The 24054-nt window shown below is 38.9% G+C and overlaps 1 long non-coding RNA gene across 2 annotated transcripts; it reads left to right on the forward strand.

The window, feature by feature from the left end:
• The first annotated feature begins 11179 nt into the window (after window positions 1-11179).
• LOC132382474 (uncharacterized) lies at window positions 11180-24049 on the forward strand. Of its 2 annotated transcripts, XR_009508343.1 has the most exons (4): window positions 11180-11756; window positions 13937-14030; window positions 18800-19024; window positions 22222-24049. It is a non-coding gene; the product is annotated as an uncharacterized LOC132382474 (long non-coding RNA). The 2 variants fall into 2 exon arrangements; XR_009508342.1 differs by lacking the exon at window positions 13937-14030.
• The last annotated feature ends 5 nt before the right edge of the window (window positions 24050-24054 follow it).

The following is a 24054-nucleotide window of genomic DNA, read 5'->3' on the forward strand; positions in this document are numbered from 1 at the left end:
ACAACAATATAATTACAATCATATTCTAGCAAAGTAAAAACAAATTTTTATTGCCACCTTACAAATAAACAATCCCTCACCAGTTTACAGAGTAGTAGAGCATGGAAAAACCTTTAGTTGTGCTGGTGCTGCCAATGTCAGACTGAGGAGATTCCTGGGATTAGACTCTGTTAGAAGTTGCAATGATACCACTCACCTGTCAATAATGGAGGAATCAGAGATTTTTCTGTGAATGATTAATTAATAGAGTGTGGCTCCATCTGCCAGCTCAGTTTTCAACAGAGGCGATCTGATTGTTCAGTACTTGAAATTTAAATATGATACAATTGCCTGGCAGATTTATATTTATTTAAGTTTAGGTTATTTAACTTCAGCAGTCTGGGGTGCACAACTACTGTTTGTAGCAGGCTCTTTTCCGAGGTCAAGTTGCCAATATAATATTAAATATTTGGTGCTAGTGTAGTATCACTAATGTCAAAATGTGGTATAATTAGGACTTAAAAATGTTAAAGTGAGTGTTTTGATAGTGACATTCAGAGTAACCTTTGGGGTTGAAGTGTGTTACTAGGCAACAGTAATTGAACACTTCTGGTAGACTGCAGTTGTGTTGCTCAAGCAGAGAGAAAATACAGATACACCTCAGATCAACCCAACTGCCTCTGTGTGGTGGGGCTTGAATCATGGCTTTGAGAGTTATATATTTCACCCACAATTACTGACTCTGCAGGAGAGAGAGCACCTTGAATAAAACTGGTACAAGCTATATAAAAAAAAATCACCTTCTTGAACAGAAGAGCCAAAATGAAGTTTACAAATACACTTTATGAGTTTAACCACCCAGGACATGCCCTCTTCTCATTGCTACCATTAGAGAGGAAGCACAGGAGCCCATACTCAATATTTTAGGATAACTTAAATAACTGCACCAAAAGATTTCAGAATGTAGGATGAGTGCATAAACACTACAGTATCTCACTATTTTTAATCTCTTTGCACTATATATATATCATTATAATTTATAGTTTATTTTAAGTATTGCAATGACCTGCTGTCACAAAACAAGAAATGTCGGTGATAATGAACCTGATTCTGAATTTGTTTCTGTTGATGTGTATCATTTCTGAAGAATACTAACACAGCTATTCAGATAAGAATTTGGTAACAACACTTTGACCTACTTGGTTGAATTTTGTTCTTTCTCTGTGAGATCACTAGCTGGACTTCTGCAACAGTTCGTCAATGAAAAAATACAGAAGACTTCATTTACTAAACAAGGAGGCACTGGGTGAAAAAAGAGATCCATCTGTTTATTGCTCATTTCAAAGCCCTTTTGAATTTTCCACAATGTTTTAATGAAGTACTGTTGAAGTATAATTGCTAATAAATTATAAGAAGCACATCAACTCCAAAAAACAATAATGGGATAGTTAAATGCTGATTATGTGATAAAAACTGCTCATCACATAAGAGATTGCATGTCCACTCTTTGTAATTGTGGCAAGGAATCTTTTATTGTCTCTTTAATGAACAGTCCAGGCCTTAACTTTACTCATTTGAAAGATGCACTGTGGAGAGTGCAGCACTTCCTCAATATTTCATCTGAGAGTCAGCGGTCTGTGGATCAACATTTCAACCCACAAACCCATGGCTCAGAGGCAAGTGTGCTACCAACTGAGCCACAGCTAACAGTGTAAAAAAACCTTCAACAAATACAGAAAATATGATAAAACAGAGCTTCTATTTTCCTGCAAGCCCAGAGAACTGCATGACTTTGAAAAGTGATATTTTTGCCAGATTGATGTCATATGAATGCACTTGCAACTGATAAGCAATTAGACAGCACCTGGAATAATGCTGCTGAACCCACTTTAGGCATCAAACAAGCCACTTAATCAGCATTAAACACTTATGGTTTGCAAATCCATCTGTGAAGTGCATAGCAGTGCGCAAAGGAGCAGATGAAGATTTGCTGAAGAGGCCTGCAGGTTTTCTTTAAAGCACTAAACAAAATGCACAACACAGAAAACAGCCATTTGGTACAGCTCCTCTTACCCCCCTCTTCAACTATCCCTTTCTCTTTCATGTGCTAGTCTATTCTTTCCTTACCTTAATTGCTTCCTGCGCAAATTCCACATTCCAGTCACTTTGATTAAGGAGGTTTCTTCTAAATTCCTTTTTGGATTTATGAGTGGCTCTCATATGACTTTTCTGTTTGGGCAGAATGGAATGGTGAAATGCTTTCTTTGAGGCACTCTAACAACAGTAAAGAGCATTCACAGATGTTGGACAGCACGGCACAAAAGTGGCTCTATGATGTTATAAGTACACTGACCTGTCAAGAAGTGCCAGCAGTTCTCTGACTACAACCAAACTATAAAGTGATACAGTTCACAAAGTAATTGAGTGATTGCAGGACAGTAGGAGATTGTTTAGTCCACTGAGTGCTCCTCTATCTAACTGCAATCTAACTCATCCCGCACTGATGTTCTTTCCCCATAGTCCTGTAAACTCTTTTCTTTTGGATACCTATTCAGCTCCCTTTGGACTTTAGAAATGTTCAGTTAATGAGACTCCACAAGTTACTCCTAGTATAGATGGGTGGTAGAATGGATGGGAAGGGGGAGAACGGGTTAAAAGGAAAATTAGTGAGAGAATGAAAGCATTTTGTGAGAGGGCGTAGATTCACCATGGACCAAAGCATCTCTAAAGGAATAATATGCAATTGAATCTGCTTCCTGCACCACCAGTGCATTCCAGATGTTTCCTCATGTCACTTATGATTCTTTTTCCAATCACTTTCATTCACTGTCTCCTTTGTCTTGATTCCTTCCACAAAGCAAACAGTTTCTGTTTTGTTCTCTCTGTATTTCATGATTTTTCACACTTCTATCAGATCTCCTCACAGTTTCCTCTTTTTCAAGGAGAATAAACTCAGCTTATTGTTGTACCCACATGAGCAAAGCTCCTCAACCTGGAGTCATTTTGTCAAGTCTCTTCTGCACCTTCTCCAAAGCCTTCTCATTTTTCCTAATGTATAGTGTGCAGTTCCGTCCAGACTAATGTTTTATAGATTTCCCTGTTCTTGTAATTGGTATCTTCATTTATAAAGTAATGGCAAATAATGGTGGACACAGTCAGAAGGTCAGGCAGCATCTTTAGAAGGAGAAACAGAATATTACTTCTCAAAATCCATTTGACAGTTTTATGAAGTTGAAGATCCAGAATGTTTTATTTTAATAAATTATAACCTGTCCTGATACGTTCAGGGACCTGTGCACTTATGACACCAGATTTCTCTGGTCTTGGATCTCTTAGAGAATTGTGCCTTCTAGTTTATGATTCTTCAACCAATGTGTCATTCTTGGATTAAAATGTCATTGTCACTTATCTACCCTGCCTACCAATCTCCCTGAAACCTATTACTGTCCTCTTTTTAGCTAATATGCCTCTAAGTTGAGTCAGCACAAATTTGGAAACTGTGCCCTCACCACTCAAACCCAAATTTTCATTGTGCTTTACAGAAAGCTGTCATCTGACTGACTTCGAGGGAATTTAACAGTGTACTTCATTTTTGTATCAAAGATAATCTTTCCCTACATTTGTTTTCTGTCAACTAATGTTGTTTATTTGTTTGTTTATTTATTTCAACTGAGACACAGAATAGGCCCATCTAACCTTCAAGCCATGCCATCTAGCAACACTCTTCCCCTACCAATTTTACCCTAGCCTAAGCACTGGACAATTTACAACGACCAATTAACTGAACAGCCAGTATGTTTTTGGACAGTGGGAGGCAACGAGAGCATCCTGAGAAAACCTACACAGTTTTGGGGAGAGCACACAAAATTCCTACAGACAGTGGCGGGAATTGAACCCAGATCACTAGTACAGTAAAGCGTTGTGCTAATTACAACACTATTGTGGTAAAATAGCAGCATGCATGGTTGCAGTGGCCACTGCAGGTCCAACCAAAAGGTATAAAAACTTTTTCATCCTCTATGTCTTTATAACAATTGCAAGACACTGCTGCTTATCAAGAACATCAAGTACTGCAGATCAACCCCAACAGCGAGTTGCTCAATATTGATGGAGCTGGACTTGGTGCAGACTGTATTGCCATCTCTGAGGAAGGCCTTGGAGTTGGTGCGCAGCAGGCTAGAAGAGTGAGTGATTATCTTGGACATTTTTCTCGCGATTGCAGGACCCTGTTGGATATTGGTAATATAGAACGCTGCAAGTCCCATTATTGAGACCAATTGGTGACACCGATGGTGGGGGAGCTGTCACTAGTTGTGGTGTGGACTAAGGCCTCAGGCTGCATGGTTTCCTGTTGCTCATGCCCGAGGGAGAGATGCTGGAGGTGGTGTGGGAGAGAGCAGGGGCACAGCGGGTTTGTTGGAGACCATGCTGTTTGAGGGCTGGTCTCTCCCATTGGTGCTGCCCTCCAGTGTTTGTGCACTGGAAGACAAGCTGGATTGCATTCGTCTGCATACCGCTGTGGGCTTGCTCTTGCCGATCACTGTCTCATATGTGCCTTATGCTGTGGATGACAGATGATACTGCGTTTTGCAACTTGGCCCTAAAGGAACACGATTTCACTTGGCTGTGTTCATGGGTATCCATTTATGATTGAATGACAATTAAACTTGAACTTGAACTTGTTCTATATGCAGCCCTATTTTCCTTTACACCATTCTATGTTTTGCATTTGTTGCTGGATTATTGTAGCATTTATTACTCACCATGTATACTGTTTACTCTTTAAACTTCATATCAGTGAGGAATTTCACTGCACCCTGGTATATATGACAATAAACAAATCTGATTTGGAACTCAGCCTTCAGTACTGGGTGTCCATAGATATACGTCAACCCCTTTTTTCTCCACGGACCCTCTTGTTACATCATCAAACAAATCTATTTAATGGGCCATGTTCTTTTCTCACTGCTACCATCAGGAAGGAGGTACAGGAGCCTTAGGTCCCATACCAGCAGCCTTGGGTTCAACCAATAGGCACCTGAACCAGAGTGGATAACTTCACTCATCTCAACACTGAACTGATTGCACAACCTCTGCACTCACTTTCAAGGACTCATGTTCTCAGTTCTATTTATTTATTGATTGATTGACTATTGTGTTGCTTTTCTATTGTATATCTTTGTTCTATCGTGAAAGCAGTTTCTACTCTGGTTGAACACCTTAGTTGGGCAATCTTTCTTTGATTCTGTTATAGTTACTATTCTATAGATTTGCTGAATATGCCAGCAAGAAAATGAATCTCAGGCTTGTACGTGGTGGCATATATATATACTTTAATAATAAAATTTAATTTGAACTTTGAACTTTGTTGCCAAAGAAATGAATCTCAGGGTTGTATATGTACTTTGATAATAAATTTAGCTTGAACTTTGTATTTTGAACATGATTTGTTTTAACAAAGGGAAAATGTCTGGTCAGAGCTGATGCTTGTCTTGATAGGGAGAGGATTTGAATGCAGGAGTAAAGATATCTTCTTGCAGTTGTCTTGGGGAAACACACTGATGTATTGAATACAATATTGGTATTCTAGTGAAGGAAGTAGTTACTTCCTAATGAGGGAATGAAGCAAAGATTCATTAGTATGATTTCAACGGTGGTATGCTTGCCATATGAGGAAAGACTGAGTGATATAGTATTCAGGAGAGATTTAAAAAAATGTAAAAAGAGATCTCAACAACACATACAAATATTTTGAAGGGTTTGACAGGCTAGATGCAGGAAAGATGTTTCCTTGACTGAGGAGTCCAGGACCTGGGAGTGCAGATCAAGAAATATCTTCACTCAGAGGGAAGTAAATCTTTGGAACTCTCTGCCCTGGAGTTCTGAGGAGATTTAATTTATGTGTTAATTGAAATCACGGATGGATAGATTCCTGGTCATTAACGGAGTCAAGGAAAATGGAAATAATGATGGAAAATGGCATTGCAGAAGGAGATAAGCCAATGGTGGAGTGACTAACAGAGCCAAATGGCCAAACTCTATTCCCATCTCTAATGTTTGTTTGTAATGTTCATATGCAATTAGAAACCAGAAGTTTGGCTAACTGGCAGGAGGCAAAAAGTGGGAATAAAGGTGGGAAAAAAGTAAGCAGATGAGACAAAAGTTGAAATTTGTGGCAGAAATGCACATCAGTATGCTTGGAGGAAAAAATGGTGCTGCACATCAACACTAAAACCTCATCCCACTTGTGAAACATTGTTGAAAGAGCATTACGGTTTGGGTTTGCTTTGCTGCCCCAGGGCCTGGACAGCTTGCATTCATTGACAGAGCAATGAATTCAAAATCGTATCAAGACATTTTACAGGACAAAGTCAGAGTAGCAGTCTATCACCTGAAATTTAATAGAAGCTGGAAGATGCAACAAGCCAATGATCCAAAACATAAGTGAAAATCAATAATAGAATGGTTTAAAAAGAAGAAAATTTGTGTTTTGGAATGGCCAAGTCAACATCCAGTCCTTAACCCAATTGAGATGCTGTGGCATGACCTGAAGAGGGCTGTTCATACAAGGCTTCCCATAAATATTGATGAACTGAAACAGTTTTGTATGGAGAAATGGCCTAAAATTCTTCTTCGCTATTGTGCAAATCTGCTCAGCAGTACAGGAAACAGTTGGTGGAGGTTATTGCTGCTAAAGGAGTTTCTACCAGTTATTAAATACATGGGTTTACATACTTTTCCAGCCTGGAGTGTGAATGATGAAGCAATATGTTCAATAAAGACATGAAATGTACAATTGTTTGTGTGTTATTAGTTTAGGCAGATTGTGTTTGTATATTATTGTGATTTAGACGAAGATCAGACCACATTTCATGAGCAATTGAGAAAAGCAGGTAACTTTAAAGGTTCACAAACATTTTCTTGCAGCTAGGCCTTTTCTGATCAGCTGCTGGTGACCAGTGGAGTACTGTTGATGTTGGCGTTGGGACTGCTTCTTTTCACGTAATATGCACATGATCTGGATAACGGGATTGATGGCTATGTGGTACTGGATGATGCCACAGCAGTCTTCAAAGATGGCATTGGAAAACTCAAACAAATCAATGCTGAAATAATGTTAAATGAAAATGCCACACCCAAATTTTACAAAGCACATCCAGTTTCTTATACTATCCTTGATAAATTAGCCAGTGAATTAGATCACATTGCGGCTGAAGGAATTTTTTCCAAGTTTAAGTGGAGCCCATGGGTAATGCCAGTGGTCCTAGGAGTGAAAATGAATGGATCTGTCACCGGTCACCATAAACCCAGTCATGAAGCTGGATAAATACACTCTGCCCAGAAGAGAAGATACCTTTGCAAACCTTTCTGGAGAAAAACACTTCAGCAAAGTCAAAGATCTGAGGCTTCCTTACAGATGGAGATGGACGATGAGTCCAAAGTGATTCTCACCATAAACACTCATCAAGGGCCTTATTGCTATAATAGGCTTATTTTTGGAGTAGCATCTGCCCCTGCACACTGGCAGACAGCTATGAAACATATGCTGCAAGGCTGCCCAGGCATTCAGTGTTATCTGGATAACATCATTGTTACCAGTTAGAATGACAAGGAATATCTCCAAAATCTCATGGTAGTGTTAAAATATTAGAAGATTATGGGATCAGAGCACAGGGCAATGCATGTAAATTCTTTAAGCCAAACATCATTTACTGTGGCCATACTATTGACGCAAAAGATTTACACAAGTGTGTGAGAAAATTCCAGCTGTGGTGGGTGCCCCAAGGCCAGAGGACATATCACAGCATTTTATTTCAGGATTTGTCAATTACTGTAAGAGATTCCTGCCATACCTGGCTACTGTGATCTACCCCTAGAATTTATCACTATTGACGGAGAAGAAATGGCAATGGACAAAACAGTAGGAGGTGGCTTTCTGAAAGGTAAAGGAAATGTTGAGATCAGGTGCTGTACTCATACATTATGATCTACATTGTCCAATGGAACTTGCTGTGATGTTATAGGTGCGGTCATGTCACATGTTATGAGGGATGGAAGTGAATGCCGATGGCCTTTGCATCATGTTCCCTTACCGCTGCAGAGAAAAATTATGCAGAGATTGACAGAGAGGCCTTGAATCTGGTTTGGGTGGTGAAAATGCTTCAGCCAATACCTGCAAGGGAGAGAGTTTATGCTTATTGCTGATCATCGGCCACTGGTGTCCATTTTCAACCCAGAGAAGGATATTCCACTGACAGTAGCAACATGAATGAAGAGATGGGCACAGTTTCTTGGACGACACAATTACAAGATTGAATTTAAGAGGACAACTAATTATGGAAATGCTGATGGATTGTCCCATTTACCCTTCAAAAAGGAAATTATTAAAAATTTTACAAAAGATTACACTCCTCATGATGTATTCTCCCTAATGCAAATCAAAATTCTGCCTGTAGTGGCAGAGCACACTATACAAACACTGAATCTGCAGCTTACCGATTTCTTCCTTATATATTGTAATGCAATATACGCCACAACCAATAGCTTAACAGCTATGCTGCTCCTGGGCCATCCCTTGAGTTCACGTTTGGATCCCCTCAATCACAATCTCAGAAGGAGTATGCAGGACAGGCTGCTGAGACAAATGGAGGGCTCCTCAAACAAGGACATTTGATGTTTCCCTCTGGGACAAGTAGCCCCTGGCAAGGGACTACAGAGGTGATCAAAAGTGGGCACTTGGAAAGGTTAAGGATGGAGCTGGACCACTCTCCGACACAATGGTGATTGCATCTGATCTCATCTGGAGATGACACATCAACCAGCTGAGGAGAGCAGTCAATTGTTAGAGGATAAAAGTGTCCAGGGCTGCAGTCCCTGAGTCAACTCCTATAACCTTCACAGAAGAGACCCCAGATTCTGAGATTGTTTCATAGCCACAAGCCTCACCTGTCAAGCAGAGTGACCCCCTCCCCCCACTCCCATCAGGAAAGACGTTATCCCACAAGAGTAAGAAATCCTCAACAATGATTAAGTCTTTCGGCCTGAATCAGACAATTTAAAATTTTCTAGGCTGTCTAGAAAGTGGTTGCATTATATAGTGTACTGTAAATATGTATGTCTATATATAAGTATATATACAGTATAAGTGCATTCCATACTGATTTGGAGTTTATAGCTAAGCAGGGAGCAGTATTTAATATTACAGTAAAAATTAGTAATTCAGTCATGTTTCAGCATTCTTTGTTTACATAATTCATTACAGTTATATATAATAAGTACATGAATGGCATTCATCATTACGCCACTATGTCATAATTGCATACCTCACTAAAGCAAAAGCTAAACATACATGCGTTATCCCCCGTGTTTTTCTTTCAATTTCTGGAGTTCCAAAACATAACTTATAATTGAAGCAGATAATATTTCTGAAAATTAAAGCTGTTAATTTTTTTAAGGTGAACTGAAATAACTAAAATACTTATAAATATTTAAACCCAGTAAACTAAAGCAGTATTTTTAAGAACTTAGTAAGCTTTGTCTTTAAATATTTACCCTATAATCTCCATTGAAATTAATGAGCACTTGGTTCCTGCAACAGATCTGATTACCCCCAGAACTCTGTGGCTTGCTGAACTATTTCCAAGGTCTATTAGCGATCAATTATTTTGGTAGAAGTCACATCTAGACCAGTAGATTAATTCCCTAAAGGGCATGAGTAAACAGTACAGCTGATTACAACAACTCAGTAATTTCATTATTGATACCAATTTTAATTCTAGGCTTATTTTCAGCATCTGCTTAAGTTAAAGTGATGAGTTCCTCCAGCATTTTGTGTGTGATGTTTGTGCCATTGTTACTGTAGCAAGAATTTAACTTATCTCTGGATCACCAGCTGATGAATTAGCCATTAATTTAGTAACTTACATACGACGCTCTTGTACCAACCAAGTAATGGTGATATGGTGAATTATTAGTATGAGACTAGTGGTGCATTCGGGAGTGGGGTGTAGCTATTTCTGGACTTGACCATGGAAGTGAGATCATTAACCTTCAGGTTCTCAGATCCTGACATTGATCTTCACAGTTGTCTCCACCCTTTCCTTCTAAATGTATTTGTAGGAAGTTTATTGGTTGATGGTGAATAAAGGGCATCTCTCATTCCCTTCACTGAGGACATCTCTTGCTGTGAAGGAAATCCTATCACGTCTGTCTTGTACTACAAGCCTATAGGCAAGTCTCAATCATCTCAATGATTTTGACATCTGCTGCGGTCATAGTTATTAGCATGAAAGCGGACATTTTAAACAAAGCAGTTTGGCCACTCCCAAAGTTGTTACGTTGTCTGAGAATTTAAACAAATGAACCATGCACTTAATGCTGACTGAATAATTGCTATTGTTTTATTATTGTCAGGAGTATCAATATACAGTGAAAAACTTTTGACTCAATGCAGGTCATGATATGATATGATACTCAATATCAGATCATGATCATACAGATCATGCCATACCGAAGGACATTGAGGTAATCCAAAAGGAAAACAAAAGCAGAATGCAGCATGTAGTGCAATAGTTAAAGTGCACTGCAGGAAGACAAGTAAAGTGCTAGCATTCTAATACATGAATTTTCTGAGATGGCTGCATTGTGCCAAATGGCCTCGTTAGAGATTATTCTGCTCCTATGTGTCTGCTGCATTTGGGAAAGGTTATAGTGTCATATTTTCATATGACGTAGAAGGAAAGTCACTCAGCTCATTGTGTCTATACTAGGTCTCAAAATGTTCCCATCAGTCACACTCTCTTGTTTATTTCCCCTATAATCAATCTTCTTCACGGACCCATGGACTATCCCCATTTCTTCTGCCCCAATGTACAGTAGGGCCAATTTATACTTGCCAGTTAACCTTATATCATATCTTTAGGGTGGGGAAGGAAAAATGCAGTGGGAGAAACCTATGCAATCACAAGAAGAGCATGGAATAATCCACACAGACATGAGTGTGCAGCCGCAGGATAACCTGCTGTACCTCACTGTTTATTGAAGAATGTATTCTGGCAGAGCATATAATTCACATTTAGAAGGCAGAATTGAAAAGAAAGGGGAAAGTGTATTGATTATGTGTCTTTTTTATCCTCAGTGCATTGAAGAACTATTTGCAAATGGTAAAGAAAAAGAGGATGGTTAAGCAAACAGGACTGATGTCTTAGTTATTCATTGGAGGGCATGTCCTTTAAGAGTTGCTCCACTGGCCCGATATGCAGTCTTCTGATCACTCTGGCTCATCAGTGGCATATCCTGATTAATCCCACTTCCTTTCCATCAAATACAGTCTTTTTCATTCTTTCTGGTGCTAAGTATAGGCAGCACTTCAATGGACGGGCAACCAACTTTTAAGGACCATGGTCTTTAGGGAGGGTGTGGGATGAAGTTGACAGATAGAGGCGAGAGGGAGATAAGTGGGAATCTGCTGGATGATCTGAGCGGCTAGTAGTTGGATTAAATCATTCGGGGGATAGGACAAAATGAGTGATAGGGCTGGAAGGGCCAATGGGAGAACCTGGGTTTGATTAGAAAGCAAGAGACAGAGAGCGAGTGGGTGGGGAACCTGAATTTGGAGTATTCACTGTTGATATCATTGGACTGTAGACCGCACAGGCACAATATGAGGTATACTGTGCAGTGTCCAATGTGCTCCACTCAATCCTAAAACTGAAATAACTTTCTGTAACACTTCTTCCAGCAAAAGATGAAGATTCTCTTCCCATTTTATGGAAAAGGTAGGTGCAGTAAACCGCAGATTTCTGTGTTTCCTAAAGATATCATTACTCACATAAGAATGGATTAAAGAACCATTGCCTTTTTAGAACAGCAGCTATCAAAAGGTCACCTCTTCAAGTTTCAAAGACTTCTGTTGTCGTTTTGGTCTCGGCCATTAGGAAGTACTTGAAGGATATTACAATTATTTAAATGAGTACATCTCAGTAAATCCAAATTTTGTGACCATTTTCAGAAGCTAACCACTGGGAAATTGGTTTATGTTTTTTGAAATGGGATTTGGTGGATGGGCTGCATGTAGGCATCTGTAAAAAGCTAACAAGAAATGACAATGAATATTCCCAAAATTTGATGTTTTTTGGGGAACTGTTCATATGATGTATGCCAAATAATGTACTTGGAACAACTCCTCATGTTACATTATCATGACACATGTCACTAACATTATTTCTGATACATGATTACAAAATATTGCTGTTGATTTCCTGGGCCTTAAGTATTGACCATTGTCCAGTTGACCAGGTTGTGACAGAAAATAGATTTCTTTCTGTTGTTTGCTATTTATGTTATGAAAAAGCAAGAGGAAAGACAAGTCCACTTCAGTCAATACATAAAAGGCCTAGGTCTAATACATTGAAACTTCTTGCAAAATCTGGTTTAGCCTGGTTTGATGTTAAAATCAAATGGATATGAGGTATACTGAAGGATATTAATAAGGTTGAAAGAGTGCAGAGAAGGTTTAGAAGGATGTTGCTGGGACTTGAGAAACTGAGTTACAGAGAAAGGTTGAATAGGTTAGGACTTTATTCCCTGGCGCGTTGAAGAATGAGGGGAGATTTGATTGAGGTATATAAAATTATGATGGGTATAGATAGAGTGAATGCAAGCAGGCTTTTTCCACTGAGGCTAGGGGAGAAAAAAAAACAGAGGACATGGGTTAAGGGCGAAGGGGGAAAAGTTTAAAGGGAACATGGGGGGGGGGGCTTCTTCACAAAGAGAGTGGTGGGAGTGTGGAATGAGCAGCCAGATGAAGTGGTAAATGCGAGCTCACATTTAACATTTAAACTTGGGCAGGTATATGGATGAGAGGGGTTTGGAGGGATATGGGCCAGATGCAGGTCAGTGGGACTAGGCAGAAAAATGGTTTGGCACAGCCAAGAAGGGCCAAAAGGCCTGTTTCTGTGCTGTAATGTTCTATGGTTCTATGGATGCATTTGATTCATTTGATCCTTGTTATGCCCACCTTAATCCCTGTCTCTGCATGAGTGACTATAACTCATAGAATAACAATATAAACTACTCTTGAGAAAACACACTCTCTACTGCTGACTTCTGAGTGAGATGATATCATTTTTGGTAATGTACAAAAACAGTGAGAACAATCTATCATGTGTTATATGATACATGCCAGTACCATGTTATAGAACATAGAACATGGAAATCTATGGCACATTATAGGCCCTATGGCCCACAATCTTTTGCTGACCATGTAACCTACTCTAGAAATTGGCTAGAATTTCCCTACCTCATTAGTTTGTTACATTGGTTTGTAGATTTTGGCCTGCTCACTTACAGTAATATATCCAGAAATAGGAAAGGCACCAAGTCCTATAATTTTCCTCCAATTGATTCAATCATTATCTGTCCCTTCCATCAATTTTTGGGAGAAGATTAACAAGACACAGATATAGAGTTACGCAATATAGAAACTGGCTCTTTGTCCCGACTCATCCATGCTGATGAAGATCTAAGCTAGTCCATTTCCCTGCATTTGGCCTATATCCCCTAAACCTTTCCCAGCCGTGTACCTGCTTCACTGCCATTCAAATGTTGTTGTTGTGCCAGCCTCAAGTACTTCCTCTGGCAGCTCACTTCATATATAGGCTGCTTTCTAGGTGAAAAAGCTACCCCTTATTTTTCCATTTAATCATTATCTTTCTCACCTTAAGCCTATGCCATCTAGTTCTTGATTCCCTCCAAAAAAAGACTGTCTGCATTCACCCTATCTATCCCCTCATGATTTTATACACATCAATAAGATCACCCTTCATTCTCCAGTGCTCCAATGAATGAAGTTTTAACCTGCTCAATCTCGCTCTCTAATTCAATCCCTTGTGGCCTGAACATCTTTATTAATCTTTTCTGCATTCTTTCCAGCTTAACGGTATCTTTCATATGACAGGGTGAAGAAAACTGAACATAATACTCCAAATATGGCCTCACCAACATCTTTACCTGCAATATAACAACCTAACTGAATGCCCTAATTGATGAAGGTCAGCATATCAAAAGCCTTCTTAATCACTGTATCTATGATACTTATGATGCTGCTGTCAGGGAACAATATACCTGTACTCCTAGGCTTTTCTATTCTATAACACTGGCTATGTACATGCCATTCATTGTGAAATTTCTATTCTGATTTGTCTTCCCAAAATGCAACAGCTCAAACCAATCTGAGTTAAGCAGCAGATATCTGTAAGTGATTCAGGGTTGGATCTTTCACAAACTCCCCTCGTAGTGTGGTGCAAGCCCCAGGAAAGCCCAAAATTCCCTCATTTTTTCGAGGTTGAGTGTTCAACTTCTCAGAGGAGCTGGATAAATGCAGTTGCATCTTGTACATTAATTATTGCACTACAAATAAAACATTGAAAATTATCAATTTAAAGAACAGTATAAAGGAATGCATTGTGAACAATGTAACTTAAAAGCAAGTCTTTAATCCTTCATCCAGAAATCAAATTGACTACAACACATATGGTTAGATAACAAAGTTACCGCTAAAATTCCGCATCTTCAGTTCCAATTAAATGGGATATTGTTCTTCATTTTCTGTGGTTGCAAGCATTAAATCCATATTTTATGCACATTGTATTCAGTTTCTACATTTAGTCTCAACATTTCAGTCAGTCCGATTTTCAATATAAGAATGTGCATACAGGAAAATGCCATATGTTTATTATATACAACTGAGGACAAGTTTCTATTATTTTTCATCTCAGACAACTATAACACAGTGAGGTGGAGCGGAATATTACAGTGATATATTATCTCCCTTCTCTAAAATCAGTTTCAATAAAATTTCAACTTGCGAGGAACCCACTACCATTTAGTGTCAGATCTTTGAGATTCCACAAAGATACCATTCTCTTTAAAGAACTAATGTGGGTTGTAAAACTGTGTCTATCCTTATCTAATTTTAAAATCAAGTGAACATTAATGAAGCGTTTTCTTGTATTGTAAGGTGAAAAGGGGGAATAAACATCTTGCACTTCATTACAGTATCAGTTTACATATCCAGGAAGCACAAAAAGGCTATTTCATCAAGCTAATTGCCTGAAAGTAGAGAAAGAACTTTATCTATTAGTCTATTATGGAGCTTTTCTTAATCACAAATAGGCCTCTGTTTCCCCAGGGGCAGCATATTCTAATTTACAATTGAACCACAGACCAAAGTAATCAATCTTTCGCAGCACTTTTGCACTGTAATTGCTGTGACATAACGAAAAGTCACTCGGGCAGAATCGGGGATTGAGGTGGAGATATTTACCAGGAATTAGCCTAGGGTGTGAGTAGCCATGCTCCAATTGTATGAATATTCAATGAGGGCTCATTAGGAGCAGAGTGATGTTGTGACGGATGGTGTCCCTGGACCAATGTGATCTAAACGTGAATTTGATAATGAGTCATATTTCACTGCACGTCAACATGTTCTTTACTTTCTTCCTTCTCACCTCTCCCACCTTGGCTTTATCAATACCTCATAATCCCTCTTTACCTCAGCTTTTGAGAATTTATTCCAGCTGCTTTTCTCTTCTATATAGTATTGGATTTATTGAAAAAGCAACTTTTGTTTGCACTAAAATATAGACACATCTATTATATAAATTAATTCAATGCAGACACTTCTCAAAATCAGTTTCTTTTTAAAAATCAGTGTCTAGCACATTTAGTCAGATATAGACTGCTTTGATTTATGATGTTATCTCTCCAGTAGATATTGTGGATCACATTAGTGACCTCCTCAAGACTGCATTTGGAAATTAAAAACTTCCAGAAGACCCCTTGTTAACAGACCAGGAGACAATTAAATGTGCTCTGTGTAGCTGTGGCTCCAAAGATCAATTTTATTGCTTCACAATGACTTCCATAGACTCCCACAAAAGACAGCTGCCAAAAACTGGAGTAGCTTTTCAAATGTTACAATTGCCTTCTGAGTGAGAGCTCTTAAATATCTACTTTAAGCTGCATTAGAGACGGGTTATGTGTGTTTCGTTTAAGGCTTTTTCATATTCTCCTAATGGAAATGGAGAGAGAAATGTGATTTTAATGCACTTTTTCTCCCAAAAAAACCAATACATTAAACTACTCCCATCACATCAGTAAAGCACTAGGTTAATTCTAAAATATTCTTGAATTATTGGTCTTAAAAGCATTTGAAGCGCATATTAGGAAGTACATTTAACTAAAGTGTATACAATTTTTCTAAGGACAATTTACTCATATGCCCATATAAGACACCTGTACAGTACATTTCTTCTGAAATGGCTGTCAGATCCATGAAATGTAATTTAAGTGCAAATAATTTGAAGAATTCCTTAGTGTGTTCTTTCTGAAAGCAGATATATTCAACAGAGGTCCGACTGTGTATGTAAAGTTTACCAACAGTACGGTTTTCAGTCATCTGTGTGACCAGACCTCTGTGCTTCCACACCTGGGCAGAACAAAAGTAGCATGATCTGACCTTAGAGATGATAATTATGAGATGAGTGAAGGTCCATCATAGTTTCTTGAAGAGAGCTTTGGTCAGCCTGCCTCTACCCCAATTGACTCACCTGAGATTATGGGCTTCCACTACTATCATCGACTGTTGCAATAACAACAGTTTGTTATTAGTTTGCATGTTCTAAATAGTACAGCACCCTAGTTGTTCCACAGAAGACTTAGAAAAAAATTATATTGTCACATTGGAGTAATTAAATTACAAAGACCAACCTTTTTGGCAGTGAGTGGGATGGACAAAGAAAAATGATTTAAAAGAAGCAAAATCACTGGGAAATATGATTTCATATGTGAATGAAGATCAAAAACTGTTTTATAAAATGTGAATAATTCAATATAATTGAATAGAAAAGGAGAAAACTGTGGCAAATATAAGCTCACACAATAAAATTCAAAGATCTGGCCCAAAAATTCAGAAAATATTTACCAAGTTTTAAACTATTCATTTTATCAATTTAGCAATACTTTCTTTATCTTTGTGATTTTTTTCAGTCTTCTCAAAATCATCATTAATTTGCTTTAATGGATTTATAATCTGGCTGCTCATCCATTGGTCTAAGAATATCTTTAGATGTTTTGCCAGCAAACACGAGGAAATCTGCAGAGGCTGGAAATTCAAGCAACACACACAAAATGCTGGTGGAATGCAGCAGGTCAGGCAGCATCTATAGGGAGAAGCACTGTCGACGTTTCGGGCCGAGACCCTTCGTCAGGACTGACTGAAAGGAAAGATAGTAAGAGATTTGAAAGTAGGAGGGGGAGGGGAAAATGTGAAATAATAGGAGAAGATCGGAGGGAGTGGGGCGAAGCTGAGAGCCGGAAAGGTGATTGGCAAAAGGGATACAGAGCTGGAGAAGGGAAAGGATCATTGGACAGGAGGCCTAGGGAGAAAGGAGGGGGGAGGGGAGCACCAGCGGGAGATGGAGAACAGTCAGAGTGATGGGCAGAAAGACAGAGAGAAAAAAAAGGAGGGGGGGAAAGCTAAATATATCAGGGATGAGGTAAGAAGGGGAGGAGGGGCATTAACGGAAGTTAGAGAAGTCAATGTTCATGCCACCAGGTTGGAGACTACCCAGCTGGTATATAAGGTGTTGTTCCTCCAACCTGAGTGTGGCTTCATCTTGAAAGTAGAGGAGGCCATAGATAAACATATCAGAATGGGAATGTGACGTGGAATTAAAATGTGTGGCCACTGGGCGATCCTGCTTTCTCTGGCGGACTGAGCGTAGGTGTTCAGCGAAACGGTCTCCCAGTCTGCGTCAGGTCTCACCAATATATAAAAGGCCACACCGGGAGCACCGGACGCAGTATACCACACCAGCCGACTCACAGGTGAAATGTCACCTCACCTGGAAGGACTGTCTGTGGCCCTGAATGGTGGTGAGGGAGGAAGTGTAAGGGCAGGTGTAGCACTTGTTCCGCTTAGAAGGATAAGTGCCAGGAGGGAGATTGGTGGGAAGGGATGGGGGGGATGAATGGACAAGGGAGTCACTTAGGGAGCAATCCCTGCGGAAAGCGGAAAGGGGGGGAGGGAAAGATGTGCTTAGTAGTGGGATCCCATTGGAGGTGGCGGAAGTTACGGATAATTATATGTTGGATCCGGAGGCTGGTGGGGTGGTAGGTGAGGACAAGGGGAACCCTATCCCGAGTGAGGTGATGGGCAGATGGGGTGAGGGCAGATGTGCGGGAAATGGGAGAGATGCGTTTGAGAGCAGAGTTGATGGTGGAAGAAGGGAAGTCCCTTTGTTTAAAAAAGGAAGACATCTCCTTCGTCCTGGAATGAAAAACCTCATCCTGAGAGCAGATGCGGCAGAGATGGAGAGATTGTGAGAAGGGGACAGCATTTTTGCAAGAGACAGGGTGGGAAGAGGAATAGTCCAGGTAGTTGTGAGAGTCTGTAGGCTTATAGTAGATATCAGTAGATAAGCCGTCTCCAGAGATGGAGACAGAAAGATCAAGAAAGGGGAGGGAGGTGTCGGAAATGGACCAGGTAAATTTGAGGGCAGGGTGAAAGTTGGAGGCAAAGTTAACGAAGTCAACGAGCTCAGCATGCGTCCAGGAGGCAGCGCCATTGCAGTCGTCGATGTAGTGATGTAGCTGCTGCGATCCACCAGCATTTTGTGTGTGTGTTGTTTAGATGTTTTGATCTTTGTTTCCCTTTTCTTTGTTCCATATAACATACATTCTGATTTCCTGTTACATATCTGCTTTCCTGAAGCTGTACAATCAGTTTCGCGGGTGTAACTCGTTTTTTTATTCACAGTGAATAAAACTGATGATTGAACTTAACATAAGGACACCCACAGTCATCTGCAGAGGTCCAGTATACAGCCTGCTAACTTCATGGCCTTGGACATTCAAGGATTGTGCCAATCTTTCAACAATCAGCTCCGTGAGGAGGGCTGTTCAGTCTCAAAGATTTCTGAACCAAGCAGGAAGACAAGAAAGCCTGGGAAAAGTAACAGAAGTTGCAATTCTGCAATGTAAGGTCAGTGGCGCTTTGGGCCACCTGCTTGACAGAAGGTAGAGGAGCATGGTTGGAACAACATGTGAATTGGCAATATGGTCATTCTGTACGCATAAAAGGAAAGGCCACACAAAAAAAATGTGAGCAATATTTTTAAGTTTCAAAGTATTAAATTGATGGAAGGTGAAAACAGAGGGAGGCTTGTATTTGAGGAAGCTGCACTTGATAAATGAAATACAATACATCTCTTTCAGTGTGGGGAGTGCAGGTCTATCATTTTTATGTGATAACCAAATACATGAAGCATTAATACTACAGGATGCACATAAATAAAATTTCTGGTACAACTTGTAAATCGTCCTCTACCATTTTGTAAACACTTCGCTCTACTTCCACTTACCCTTGTGTTTTGTGAAAACACCTTTCACTTTAGCACTACCACCTATCACTGTTTTTAGAATAGTAGAAGAGTGACCTTTTGAGTCGCCTCTAGTGACTTCCTTCCACTGCATTGGGAAGATTCCAGTCCCTTAAGAAATGGGAAAGATTGGGATTCATGGGTATGAATTGGCGTCCCATAACATTTTTAGTTGGATGATTCATCCAGAATAGATAATGAGTAATAGTGTGCAAACAACATTTTAACTCGAATGCAAATTGGTTAACATTTTGAGTAAAATGGCCATAATCTACACCTAAGAAGAAATCTGAACTCATTCCTTAATCTAGAATGTTTATGGTTTAAATATAGTTCTGTAATCGGCAGTTTGGAATTAACTTAAAAGTCAAAGAAACAACGATATGATACAACATAACTTACGAATATTCAGAATAATGCAAAGGTCAAGCATGGGCACTTCATCAAAGTCAGGTATACAGTAAGTACCATGAAGGCTGATCATTGTTCTCTGATAGATAAATGCATGCCTTTAGACAGTGTTTTTATCACTATATCATATTCTTCCAGGACTCTTCACAAAACAACATTTATGATCTTACAAGCACAAGTTGCAAATGAAAGATAAATCTTCTGTTGATTAATTTCCTTACTTGTGGCATGAGCGGTCAGAAACATATTTTCAATTTAAGACATAAAATCGTAATTCATATAGGTTTTTGTTCCAACTTTTCAACCAAAAGATGTCAATGTTGAAAATACAGACCTCACAAGAGCTATATTAAAGTGTCTGCCTTGAAAAAATTCTGAACTGGGGTACAAATTTCTGATTCAGGCCAAAAATATAACCAGCCAGGATTCGGCGATCCAAAAATAGAGGCACTGAGAATAAAAACAGTTAAGAATTACAGAGCCTGCACCGAACACTGTGATCTTAACAAGAATATTGATCCAATACTGGTCACTACACTGTTGGAAGTATGTCATGTTCCTGGAGAGGACACTGAAAAAGGTTAATGGAACAGCTCCAAAGATGAGAAATTTCAGCTGTAAGTTTAGGCCAGATGAACTGAAGTTATTGTTTGTGTAACAAAGAGGTTGAAGAGGGGATTTAATGAAGGTGCGCAAAATCTTGATGGGAATGAGAGAGTAGGAGGGCAGTTTGAGTGTTACTGCGCCCAGTTTGCAGTCCTCTCTGACTGGGATACCTAATGCCTGTAAGCTGGCATTGCTTTCTTTGTAACCTTCCTTTAAGCAGAGGTTGATAGGTTTTTGATTAATAAGGTTATGGGAGAGTACAGGAGAATGGGTTTGAGAGGAATAATAAATCACCCATGATCAAATGGTGGAACTGGGCTGCTGGTGGAACCATTCGTTGGGCTGAATGGCCTAATTCTTCTCTGAAGTCTTATGGTCTTATGGTTAATATTGGATAGATGAAGGATAGCATTATTAGCAGGTAATGTAAAGACCAGGGGACAAACATTTGATTACTTCAGTAGAAGACACTAAGAATTGTGTAGTAAACCTTCTTTTTCAGATACTGCATGTGGGTATTGTGAAAACAGAATGAATCAGTCCTCCAAAAGAGAACACTAGAAAATTTAAGTGAGAAACAATAGAAACAATAAAAGCTGTGAAATGGGACTGATAAAATTACAGAATATTGTCTTGCAGGAATTCAACAGGTCGAGCAGCATCTATGGAAAAGAGTAAACAGTCGATATTTCGGGCTGAAGCCCTTCTTCAGGAACAGAAAGATGAAGGGTCCTGAAGAAAGGTCTCAGCCTGAAACATCAACTGTTTACTCTTTTCTATAGATGCTGCCGGACCTGCTGAGTTCCTCCAGCATTGTGTGTGAGTTGCTTTGGATTCCCAGCATCAGCGGATTTTCTCATGTATTAGACAGTTGTCTTGGGCCACAATTCACTACTCCATAAGCCACACTATTAAGGCCTGTTGCATAGTCCTAAAAGTAGAAAATAGATTTCTGAAAAGAGGACAATCCATCTGTCCAATAATGGACTATACATTCACCTGTTTATGTGTCCTGCTTCAGTAACTTGCCCCTGGATTCTATGCTTCATCAGAAATCATTACTTGTTTTATCCCCTCCCCAAGCATCTTCACTTCTGTTCCTCCCACCCTTGGCCACCATCATTTCAGTCATGTATCCAAAATCTCTTAAAATCCCTTTCCATACTCTTCCTTCTTCTTATTTAAACATGCTCCTGAAATACAAACTTAAGCTTTTGCTACCTGTTGTTATTATGTTTTCCCTAACTGCTTTTATGATTTGGGATGTCTTACAGCATTAAAGGGCATTTTTTCCTTATAATGCAAGCTTTAAAGGAATACCTCTGTATGTTTGGTGGCAAGCCTGTCTGGTGGTGGTAGGACTGATGACACTGGACAACAAATATTTTGCTTTCTGAATATCTTTGAGGGTACCTTATGGATTTTGGGCTGCTGATCATGAAATTTCCCTATCACACACAGTCTTTTTGAAATTGCTTACATTTGTTATTTCAATTCATAATTCAAGTCAGAATAACTGATACCAAGATGAAAGAAAGCATTTTTGTTGGTCCACAAATCAAGCAAGTCATCGTTAACAGACAATTTGAAGAACGTCTAGTGGGACTGGAGAAAATCACATGGAGAAAATCACATGGAGAAAATCACATGGAGAAAATCAAGCATGTTATTGAAAATTTTCTTGGCAACTACATAGCACCAAACTTCATGCAGCTGGTTGACAACATGCTTCAAGTACACAAAACCATGTGACTAAAGATTCATTTTCTGCATTCCCATTTAGACATCTTCCCTACAAATCTTGGCGCTGTCAGTGACAAGCATAGTGAAAGGTTTCACCAGGACATTGCAGAAATGGAGAAATCGTATCAAGGCAACTGGAATCCATCAAAGCTGGATGATTATTGTTGGATACTTAAGTGAGAAACCTCACACCCTGAGTACAAATGAAGTTCTTTGATAAAAACATTTTAAATTCAGTTGAAGTATTGCAATGCAATAAAACATACTATATTTAACAAAAGTTAATTTCTTGTTCCTCCAAATTCCTATGTGATACAAGTATTCTGAAATTATATTCACATTCAGCTTCAAGTGTTCTGTCATAAAAAAAAGTTCCAAGGAAGCAACACTTTCGAAGAAAATTGTGGTGTAGTGTGATTGACACTACAGTGCCTTATTGGAATTCCTATATGTCTTATCTACATCCAAATTGATTTCTTATTTCCCAAGATTCAAAATAAAATTAGACATCATTGTAAATTGTTGTACTACCAACTTGGTCACAGTTCACTAAGCAATATTATGAGGTTGTGAAAGACATTGTTCAAATGCAAGTGCTGTATTTTCTGATATTTGTTAACTGTATTTTTTCATCTGACACGTTCTAATGAATATTGACTGTGACACCAAAGTAACCGTTTAATTGACAGACTTTTGTTGTGAGCATTGGTCTTAATTGGATGTGATTGAATTAACAATAGAAAAATCAATGCTAATTTCAGAAGTTAATATTGACCTCAGGAGAGACTCACAAAAATATACCAAGTGTGCACCTAGATGTCTGTTCAACAAACAAATGAGCCTGAGACAAACAGTTTAAGAACTACCTATGTTGACCAAGAGAATCAAAATTAAATATGTTAAAGTCCCTCATTGCTTAATGGCAAACAATCAATACAATGCCACAGGAATTTGTGATCATAAAGATTATTAGTTATTTACTTAGGCTTCACAATGTTTTAGTAATGGGATTTTATTTTCCAAGATAAAACTGGAATAAAAATGCGAGTGTTAGCATTTCTGAACCTGCAGCAATACTGTTGTTATGATGCTGGTTTGTGACCCTAATTGTGAGCGAGAATAAAAATCTCAAAGTCATCTGGCAAGATAAGGGGAGACAGAAGAGCATTGTACACCTAATGACGGACTCCTCTGCATCCTTGATGTCATGGGTCATCCATGTTAAGAATGTGTGTGTCCAATCATCTGCTGATTGTTATCATGCTAGGCCTCAAGCACAAATCAGACATGAACTAATTTTGTGCTACAGTGAATGAACAATGACCTTTTGGAACACTGATGACTGTATGATAGAGTTATGCATTTATTGCTTAAAATATGGTGACATTAGCCAGTGCACCAATTACAGAACAACTCCTTCCATTAGATTCCACCAACTGTTTATGTGTTTATTTATGACTTATTTTGAAAACAGTCAAGCAGAATAATAGTCAGGGCTATACATACAAACACAATCATTGTCTATGTAAATGAAACAGAAGGATTATTGTACTATTTTGCTTCCAACATAACCCCACTATTTTTTATCTCTCTAAAAATACTGTTAAATAATGAATATCTTCTTCAGTTCATTTGTTTTTTTTTCTCTATCCTGGAAGGGGTGTTAAGAGTGTATAACTCTATAAAAAGTAAATGCAATCAGCTTTTGTTTCATGTCATTTCACTGTTATACAATAGTTCAATAGTCACATTATTGCTATGACAATGAACCTGAATACATCAAATTTATGACAGCACTGAATGAGGTTGTGTTTTTCTCTCCCTTTGGAACATTATCAGCTAATACATACATACATCACATCCCATTGGAATA

This window comes from Hypanus sabinus, chromosome 28 (assembly GCF_030144855.1).
Source record: "Hypanus sabinus isolate sHypSab1 chromosome 28, sHypSab1.hap1, whole genome shotgun sequence".
NCBI lineage: Eukaryota > Metazoa > Chordata > Chondrichthyes > Myliobatiformes > Dasyatidae > Hypanus > Hypanus sabinus.